General features: G+C 40.1%; 1 long non-coding RNA gene across 1 annotated transcript in view; it reads right to left on the bottom strand.

Annotated features, from left to right (window-relative positions):
* Positions 1-2527: 2527 nt before the first annotated feature.
* Positions 2528-10525, bottom strand: part of LOC129042935 (uncharacterized) — a 93073-nt gene continuing 85075 nt past the window's right edge. The window contains exon 4 of the long non-coding RNA XR_008504238.2: positions 2528-2673. This is a non-coding gene — a long non-coding RNA (uncharacterized LOC129042935). The remainder of the gene's footprint in view (positions 2674-10525) is intronic.

The following is a 10525-nucleotide window of genomic DNA, read 5'->3' as shown; positions in this document are numbered from 1 at the left end:
TGCAGATGCTCGTTATCATTAAATGACAACTCTCTCTCTGCTTTGCTCTGTGATGTGATGGTTGAAGACATTATACAAACTTCCTTGTCTTTTTACAGGAGGAAAATAATTTTCAACTTGAGTATTAACTGAAAAAAAAAAAACACCATTAAGCAGAAGTCAATGACTTGATGCAACTTTCCCTCCTAAATTGCTAAATTGCAAATGAATTCTTCTCCTTCCCTTTTACACATTTCCTCTCCACCTTCCAGTAAGCAGCTCTGTTGGCACCAGTGGTTTTTCTGTTCAGAATTTTTATGCCTCAAATTGTGGATTATCTTGCCTTGGGACAACAGTGATTTCATGTGTAAGGCATGATGTGAGGTGCAATCTCATTGGTCTTTTAGGTAAAATAAGTTACTCAGAAGTCATAAAATGTGCCATTAATTACCATTAATGACAATTGACATTGGGTTCTGAGGATTTTGAGAAAGCTATGCAACAATTAGTCAGGATAAGGAATATATTTTTTTGTTGTTACTCTTCCAGATTACTCAAATTCTGCATTTCTTTTTTTTTTTAATAAAAATGCAAACTTGGTCATTTTAATTTCCAGAAACAATATGCTGAAACAGGGTTAAGGAGCATGTACATTCTAGAAAAAAATTAATTTGTTTTAGATTAATATGAATTCTGGTTTTTAATATTTCTGTCTGATTCTCCAAAATTCTTAGAAGATAAACACCTTGGATAGGGAAACGTTCTACCCCTGGAAGGAACATTTGAGATATCAAAACTGAATTGTTTTTCTAACCCAACAGTGGTCGTTAGTATCACCTACTATATGAAAAATACACATTCCTGGGATTCTGTTTCCAGAGATTCCCATTCAGTAAGTCAAAGATTGAGCACAAAAATTTGCATATTAAAGGAGTTGCACAAGTTATACTGATTCACATACTTCATTGATCATATTGATTATTTGCCTAAGTTTATAGCACTTACTATGAACAACTTATAGAATGGAAGCCAGGTATATTATATTCCAGTAATATTTCTATTGTTACTGAAGGAAAAATTGTGACTGTATCATCACTCCTGTGTTGTCATACCCTCAGGATGAAATATTAAGTCAAAGATAAAGACCCATGCACAGATTTGGACAGTGTTGGGGAGTCAAAGGATTTAATTGGTACAATCTAATGTGGTGCAAGTAGCATATATAATCACAGCCTTAATGGGAACATGGATTAGATGGTGAAGAGTAAGTTAACATCCAGGGAGAGTAGACAGAGAAGTAGAAGTCAAGGTAACTGTGAGGCACAAAATGCTACAGGGAATATCAAGGTGTTTAGATCAATATATGCAAGCAATACCCTTACAGCAAAATTCCATAAAACGGGCACTGTTGCTCCATCTGACCTGCGTAAGTGCTTGTTGCTAGGGCAGGACCCCTTCCCTATCCCCACCCCCTGTTCTTTAAAGGGACTGGTACAGCTTCTGATCTCAATTTGAGAGATTGCTGCAGGATCTGTATATTGAGTTAGATTTTCACACATCAAACATCACGTTTGATCTCTGTTTACATCTTACAATACAACTAAACAATATTAAGAGTGAAAATTTGGAACAGATGAAGAAAATAACACTAACATCGTACAGAAAAGCATAAAATAAGATTTCATAGTAGATGGTTCTAAAATTGGTACCTTAATCAGAACACATGATTCTTTCAAGGAAAATTGGTAAATTTTACTAATAGCCAAAAGTAATTTATAAAAGGCTTAGAAATCAACCATTAAAAGAAAGGAAATGAGAGATAGGGGAATGTCAGAGAACAGAACCCAACCAAATCACAGGCTCAAGCCCTCTACATTCGCCCATAGTAACCTGACACACCAAACAGGTATTTTTACTAAATTAGAATGCCCTCACAGAAACAAAAATCATAAAATAAGCTATTCTGAATCAAGACCAAAGCTGTGAATTCATTGACTAAAATCTTATATTAGTCCTACACTAGGCAAAAGAGTTTCTGATTTTATTTTGTTGTAACCCTTATTGGGTCAAAATCAAATGGACAGCTAAAGCAGTTGTATCCAATTCAATTCAATGTATAATTAAATGCCTATCTATTATATGCCTGTCACTTTGTTTGACATTAGAGAACACAGATGAATAAAATGATATTTCTTCTTTGAGGAGCTCCTAATCTGGAAGAAGAGACAGAACAGTAAACAATTAGCTGTGACATAACATGAGAACTGCACGATAGAAGCCTGATCCTAGTGCTGTGGAAATAATTAAACGCTGTCTAGGGAAGGGAAGGGAGGTGGGAAGGGAAGTCCACAGGGAGTGAGTGACATTGGAGACCTTGAAGGATGAAGGAGTTTCTCCAGGTGAGCACAGAGAAGAGAGGGAGGCAGAGGAAAACCCCAGGAATGGAGAAAGCACGGAGTGAGTAGAGCATTCCAGAAGTAGTGGCCCAGCATCTAGTGTGGTGACAGTGAGGGCTGAAAAGGTAGCCTGCAACCAGGTTGCCGTGGTTCTCTGTCTTTAGTGTGGCCTCGGGGGCAGGGTGTGGGGCACACAGGGGATGCAGAGTTGGAGGATTTGTATCTGCATTCTTTCTCACTACTAATAACACTGTGATCTTTGACAAGTTATTCCTTAACTGTGCCTTAGTGTCCTCATCTGAAAACTGAGAATGATAAAAACAATTTCAAACTCATGGTATGGTTTTAAAGAGATAGTGAAATGAAGAACTTAGAACAGGGCCTGTCACCTAGAAGTGAGACAGAAATAATATATGGTGTTCGTAAAATAACAGACAAATCCAGTCAACCGTTTTACATGATTAGAAAAAAAGAAGAAAAAAAAACCGTTCAAATAACTGCACAAGCTAGAGGCTGATAAAACCATGAAAACCAGGGTGTGGACCAATCTGGCTAAAAACACTGGATGTAACATGGCCCTGGACTTAACCTAGATTTTCTCCCAGGACCTCATTATCCACTCATTAACATCCTAGATCACACACCCACCCGTGCCATGACAGTTCTGGGAACACCCATATTTGGTGTAAAAATGGGTGGCAAAACAGTTCTGAGAAATCTCCACCTTTTTCCAGGAATCTCCATGAGTATTTCACCCCTTGGTTAAAGAAACCCATAAATCTAGAAGCCCCAGGCCCCATTGCCGAACCCTCTCTTGAGCACACCTACACTCCCCTTTCTTGAGTATGTACTTTTTGTTTTGCAATAAATCTCTGTACTTTCGCTATTTTCCAATTTGTCCTTGAATGCCTTCTCACTACGGTGTCAAGAGTCTGGACACTGGCTGGTGTGAAGGTCCTACTGGTGTGTGGGGACCTTCCCAGCTCACCAGTATCAGAAGTATACTAAATAATGTTAACTACTGTCAATATATTTTGGTGGTAAAGAACTTGGAAGGCAAGATGGAATGATGATTAATGGCATGGACTCTGCTGTCAGACAGACTGGGGAAGTATTTACCACTTACCACCCATAGAACCTTGCAAGTGTTACTTAACTTCTCTGTACTTATAAATTACCAATCATTGTAAAGTATCACAATGTGGTTTTGAGGACCCAGAGAGTCCAATACTTAGCAAAGCCCCCACCACATAGCAAGTACTCAGTGAGGTTAGCTGTATCCTTTCAGAGTCATTAAAGAAGAGGTGAGAGTCTGTGTGGGTTAGGAAGGAAATTAGATGTATTTGGCTCCTGTAGAAAAACATGATAAGAAAGCAACAATAAGAGTAAAATGTAAATAGTTTAATTTGGCTTTGGGAAGCAAATGGCTAATGCTTTGTGGTGGTGATCGATGATGGTGGTGCTATGTGTGTATGCGTGTGTGTATTTCCTTAGAAAATACAGCTTTTAACTGTTTTTAAAATAGATGGTCATTTGCTTGGTGGATACACTGGCTTTGAGTCTTTCCATTCTTCCAAGTATAATTTCCACAATCAAGCAGAGCCAAAAATCTCTCTCAACGCAGTCAGAAGCAAGACTCCTGACTCTAAGCATTCAAAATGCATTTAGCCTATGAAGCTGTTTGGCATAGCCACTGATTTCAAATGGCGGAAGCCATGGTTTGCTAGGACGAGAGAGGCAGCAGCATGAGGAATCTAGCCAGAATGCTATCTAGAAAGAAATCTAACTGGCATGCTAAACCATTTATGTATTTGTTTGTTAAAAGGCACTTTAAAAATAATATATTTGAACTATCACAAATCATTCTTGATTATGATTAATCTGTTGTTTTTCAAATGAGGAAAAGGAGTTTCAGACATGTTAGGTAAATTTGCCCAAAATTTCACAATAAGTCAATAGTGGAATCTGTTTTGTCTCCACATTCTCTGTATACATTCTAAAACATCTTTCTACATGCCAAGTAAGGTGGTTGTTGTGGGCAGAAGTATAACTTGAACCATATGTTTTCCAAATGGAAGTAAACCAAAATGCATCACTTCACCTTCCTGGTCATAACATTGATTTAAATGAGTAACTCTGACTGTGCTTTAGAGATGGCTTTACAGAAGCATCTTTCAGTTCATGTGTACATTTCCCTGGAACATTATTAGTAAAATTGATCACTTCTCAAATCTGAGGAAACAAAGGCAAGCCATGGACTCATACAAGTAAAGCAGAAGGTTGTCACCTTCTTCAGTCTTATAACCCTACCCCATTCTCCAGAGGAGCAGGAACCACCTTTAGGCTCTCAAGACACTGATCAGCATCCTGCCTTGCCATTCTGGAATTGTTTCTATTCTGTCTCAGGGCATTGATCATTAAATTTGCTTCAATTGTCTCAATACCATGGCAAGACCCATTTCAAGTCTGATACATAAAATTCTTTAAGTTAAAAAAATTGAGTTAGAAGATGTAGAAGTCTGTAGATGTGTGATGTGGAGGCATATGTAGTGATATGCCTACAGAGGACACAAGGCTGAGGGAAGGGCATTTGCAGCTGCAAGCTTAATCTAATCTGCCAGCCCCCATTAAGACTCTTCCTCTTCCCTTCACTTCCAGGACCTGAAGCTCGGAAATATCAGGGTTAAGAGAAGCCAAAAATTTGGTGGCACAGGCAGAACATAAGAAGCAGTAAGGAAAGAGAAAGGAAAGTCTTTTTTTTTTTTTTTTTTGCAGCAGGGCCTCCCTCTGTCACCCAGGCTGGAGTGCAGTGGTGCTATTATAGCTCACTACAATCTCTAATTCTTGAGCTCAAGTGATCCTCCTGCCTTGGCCTTCTAAATAGCTGGGAATACAGGCATGCACCACCACGACCGTCTAATATTTTAATTTTTCATGAGACAATGTCTTGCTTTGTTGCCCAGGCTGGCCTCAAACTCCTGGCCTCAAGTGTCCCTGCTGCCTCAATCTCCCAAAGTGAGCCACCACACCTGGCCAAAAGTCATTCTGTTTGTTGTACTTTTATCCTTAAATTCTGTCTCTCATCTGTAAACATCCTTGTATGATCATGTGATGGCCCACCTGTCCCCAGGCTCATTAGCCTATGCAATCTTTGCTTTGATATAAAGCAAATAAGTTGGTTTGGACTCTCATGCTATCATCTATGCAAGAAAATCTACGATCTCATCTCTTTTTCCTTTGGGATGCCAGGTATTTTGGGAGGGTTTACAGTTTCTTTACCATTTTTTTCTCTCATCTCTCGTTTCTTATTCATCTTTGTTTAATTTTGACTACTTTTCTCTGTTCCACACCCCTTAGCTCTTCTCAAAGCTACATTTTGGGTGCTTAAAGTTTCTTTTTTCTTTCTTTCTTTTTTTTTTTTTTTTTTGAGATGGAGTCTTGCTCTGTCGCCCAGGCTAGAGTAGAGTGCAGTGGCGCAATCTTGGCTCACTGCAACCTCTGCCACCTGGGTACAAGTGAGATTCTCCTGCCTCAGCCTCCTGAGTAGCTGGTATTACAGGCATGTACCACTACGCCAGGCTAATTTTTTTGTATTTTTAGTAGAGATGGGGTTTCACCATCTTGGCCAGGCTGGTCTCGAACTCCTGACCTCTGGATCCACCTGCCTCGGCCTCCCAAAGTGTTGGGATTATAGATGTGAGCCACTGCACCCCGCCAGGTGCTTAAAGTCTCTTAACTTTTAAAAATGTCACTCACACAACCAGCTGTGTCTAGCAGACTTTTTGATGAAGATCAAGAGTAATGAATGGGACTGCACACAGTCATCATAGAGTCAACAACTTGAAATCGAGCATTACCATGTCTTTTGTCATGAAATCCTCAGGCATCCTCACCTCCATCTCCTGGCTGTCTTAGCTCTTCAGATTCCTGGTCTTTGCGCAGGGCTACCGCTGGCCTCCTCTCGCTGGTTTTTGTGTCTTCTCCCCATTTATGGGTCTTTTCATCCTCTCTTTCCAGCAATGCCTAGAAACTCATTTTTTCCTTTATTTTATTATGGAATGCTCTTTAGCTCTCCCTTGGTCTTATTTCCCTTGTCTAGTTACTGAAATCTAAAATCAAAATGGCTCATTGAATCTTTTTGGTAAACAAAAGATTGCTCTCTCCTCAAACTAATTTTCCTGCCTTAAAACAATAAAGTCTTCGGGTAAAATCTTAGTTGGGATAAAATTCAGTAAAAATCTCTTCACAGCCTGTGGGGTTGAGGGGTAACACATTGGATTTAGCTCAGTAACCAGTGAACTAGCTTAAGCAAAGCATACAAAGAAAATATAGCCTGCTTTATTTTACTTTTTTAAAACAATTTAAGTCAGAAAACATTAAAATCTACCGGGGAAATTTATGTAAAGTTGCTTTGCTTATTGTAAGAACCAAAGGTTCAAAAGTACTTCCAGGCCAGGCACAGTGGCTCATGCCTGTAATCCTAGCACTTTGAGAGGCCGAAGCAGGTGGATCATGACGTCAGGAGTTTGAGACCAACCTGGCCAACATGGTGAAACCCCATCATTCTCAGTAAACTATCGCAAGAACAAAAAACCAAACACCGCATATTCTCACTCATAGGTGGGAATTGAACAATGAGAACACATGGACACAGGAAGGGGAACATCACACTTCGGGGACTGTTGCGGGGTGGAGGGAGTGGGGAGGGATAGCATTGGGAGATATACCTAATGCTAGATGACGAGTTGGTGGGTGCAGCGCACCAGCATGGCACATGTATACATATGTAACTTACCTGCACATTGCGCACATGTACCATAAAACCTAAAGTATAATAATAATAATAATAAATAAAATAAAAAAAAAAGCAAAAAAAAAAAAAAATACAAAAATTAGCCGGGCTTGCTGGCACACGCCTTTAGTCCCAGCTACTCGGGAGGCTGAGGCAGAAGAAATGCTCGAACCTAGGAGGCAGAGCTTGCAGTGAGCCGAGATTGTGCCACTGCACTCCAGCCTGGGCAACAGAGTGAGACTTCATTTCAAAAAAAGAAAAAAGAAAAAAATAAAGTGCTTGCTTCCAAGCTTTGTGTGTTTTGAAAGTTTCCATGAAATACATCTTGTCCAATTTAACATTTTTCTAGGGTTTAGATGGGACATGGGGCCTAAAAAATATTTTCAGGTACTTTTGTCATGAATATATAAGGAATACAAGAACAATGGCAGGGCGTGGTGGTTCAAGCTTGTAATCCCAGCACTTTGAGAGGCTGAGGCAGGAGGATTGCTGGAGCTCAGGAATTTGAGGCTGCAGTGGGCCAAGATTGTGCCACTGTAGTCCAGTGTGGGTGACAGAGCAAGACTACTCTGTCTCTTTAAAAACAAACACATACACCATACACACACGCGTGCACACACACACACACACACAAGAAGAAGAAGAAGGAAAGAAAAGCGGTTTCAAGCAGATCAGTAGCTCTGAATCTACATTCAATTCGGGGCAATCTCCTGCACAGCTGTGCTGCAAAATCCCATTATGACCCAGAAGAAGAGGGAATCTCAAGTGATTTGAAAAGGTTGGGCAAATAGAAAACATTTACACATACAAGAATGTCAGTTCTTACAGTCAACTAAGTATTAGGTTGGTGCAAAAGTAGACCGGGCGCGGTGGATCATGCCTGTAATCCCAGCACTTTGTGGGGCCGAGACGGGCGGATCACGAGGTCAGGAGATGGAGACCATCCTGGCGAATACGGTGAAACCCCGTCTCTACTAAAAATACAAAAAAAAATTAGCCTGGCGTGGTGGCGGGCGCCTGTAGTTCCAGCTACTCGAGAGGCTGAGGCAGGAGAATGGCGTGAACCCGGGAGGCGGAGCTTGCAGTGAGCCGAGATGGCGCCACTGAACTCCAACCTGGGTGACAGCGAGATTCCGTCTCAAAAAAAAAAAAAAAAAAAGTAATTGTGGTTTTTGCTATCACTTTCAAATGGCAAAAAACCACACTTACTTTTGCACCACCCTAATAGATGGGAAAGCAGGAGCTTTTTTATGTTCTAAAAATACCTCAGAACTCACCTTGCCCATGTACTCAGCTACACACAATTCTAGTGGTTCAGAGAGTCCCGCTTTGTGGTGCACTTTCATTCTGAAAGACTTTGGTGAGTCGGAAGAGCAATCTTGTTTGAAGCATACTCCAAAAACTCAAGAAATCTTGCTATTCCGAGCATGGATGCCCCCGCAACCTAATATTTCTATTGAACTTATAGACTGGTGTTATGAATACGTGTTGGGTAGTGGTGCACGCGGCTGGGTTAAGGGTTCTTTCAACTACTGATCTCAGCACAATAAACAGTAAGTAGTGTCACTGGAAATTGGATTCTTATGTGATGGAAACGTGCTGAGTCGTCAATTACAGTTTACCCCACGTGTTTCAGGGACATTTATAAAGCTGTGGGGGTAAATCAAATCCGACTTGGAGAATGTACAGAAAATATTTGCAGAAAGCATCGGTGGGGGCGGAGGGGGTCGTCAAAAATATGACTTTAAAAAGCAGTGTTTAGGGAGTTTCTGGAATAATGCTGGGAACACCACAGAGATGTCTAAAGCCACTTTGAGTGTGCTGAATTGACTTCCTAAGAATTAAATGCAAAATAGATAATTTTAGTAATGCAAAATGTAACAAGGACACAAAATAGCTTATGTGCTCTAATGCCTGTAAATAGCTTTAAATAAAATCCCAAATGCCAGGCAAATAAAATATGCCCCTTATACATATATTGACTCCTATTAAACTAGGGAGAATAAAAAAATAACGTCATGGTTTGGTAACGAGTAGATTTTTAAAAATGCTTGATAAACTATGCTAAGCAAGAAACTGGCAGATAAATGCTGAGATACAAAAATCTAAAGATGCATGGAATTCTTTTTTTTGGAGACGGAGTCTCACTCTGTCTCCCAGGCTGGAGTGCAGTGGCGTGATCTCTGCTCACTGCAAGCTCCGCCTCCCGGGTTCACGCCATTCTCCTGCCTCAGCCTCCCGAGTAGCTGGGACTACAGACGCCCGCCACCACGCCCGGCTAATTTTTTGTATTTTTAGTAGAGACAGGGTTTCACCGTGTTAGCCAGGATGGTCTCGATCTTCTGACCTAGTGATCCACCCGCCTGCCTCCCAAAGTGCTGGGGTTACAGGCGTGAGCCACCGCGCAGGCCAGATGCCTGGAATTCTTAAGTGATTAATGATAAAGGTTAGGATTTAGAGCTGGAAATGAATAAGCATTTACTAAAAGATGTAGGTATTGATGATGTAAATTTAACTGAGGCCTCAAATTTGAATGGAAACCCCCCCATGAAGAAATCTGGCTTTGTTGTAAATATTCTGTTAATTACCCTTTCTGGTCTATTGAGGAATAGACCATGATAAATGCAGTGATCCAAGTGTTGCAATGCATTTGTAAACTTAACCACACTTTATGATTTATTACCACATTTTAAGGCAGTGTGTTTCCTTTCTGTATCATCTCGCCTTGTCAAGGAATGTAAGAAATCCTTGTGGGGTGGCCAATGCAAGTGTAAAGCACTGAACTTGGAATGAAGAAATCCATAGTTTAGACTTCACTCTTCCATAACTAGACGTATGACCTTGGGCAAGCCATTTAATTTCCCAGGATACTTAGACTAAATAGTATTAATAATTCCAGTTTACTATATGCCAATACTCTGCTAAATACGTTCTTTTACCATTAATAACCCTTTGAAGTAAATGTACCTTCATTGACACAGAAAAAAAAAAAAAACAGAATTTTAGAGATGTTAAGAATATTGCCCAAGGTTGCAGGGCTAATAAAGAGAAGAAATAGGATTTTAATGGAGACCTTTTCATTCTAAAACTTATGTTCTTACTCAATATGCCGTGGTGCCATTCTAAAAATACATGCATTTTCCAAGTTAGCTTGATAACATAATCGTTAGGAGCATAGATTGGAATCCAGAAAGCCTGAGTTTTAATCCTGGTTATTGACACTTACTAGTTTTGTGACTTCAGTGGGCTACTTACCCTCTGTGTATCTGAATGCTCTCATCTGTAAAATGAAGATAATAATAGTATATCCCCCTTACAGTAGTTAGAAATTAAAAGTAACACATTTAGAAGTGTGTCT

This window comes from Pongo pygmaeus, chromosome 7 (assembly GCF_028885625.2).
Source record: "Pongo pygmaeus isolate AG05252 chromosome 7, NHGRI_mPonPyg2-v2.0_pri, whole genome shotgun sequence".
Lineage (NCBI taxonomy): Eukaryota > Metazoa > Chordata > Mammalia > Primates > Hominidae > Pongo > Pongo pygmaeus.
Note: the sequence above shows the minus strand (reverse complement) of the source record. Positions and strands in the feature narration are given on the sequence as shown.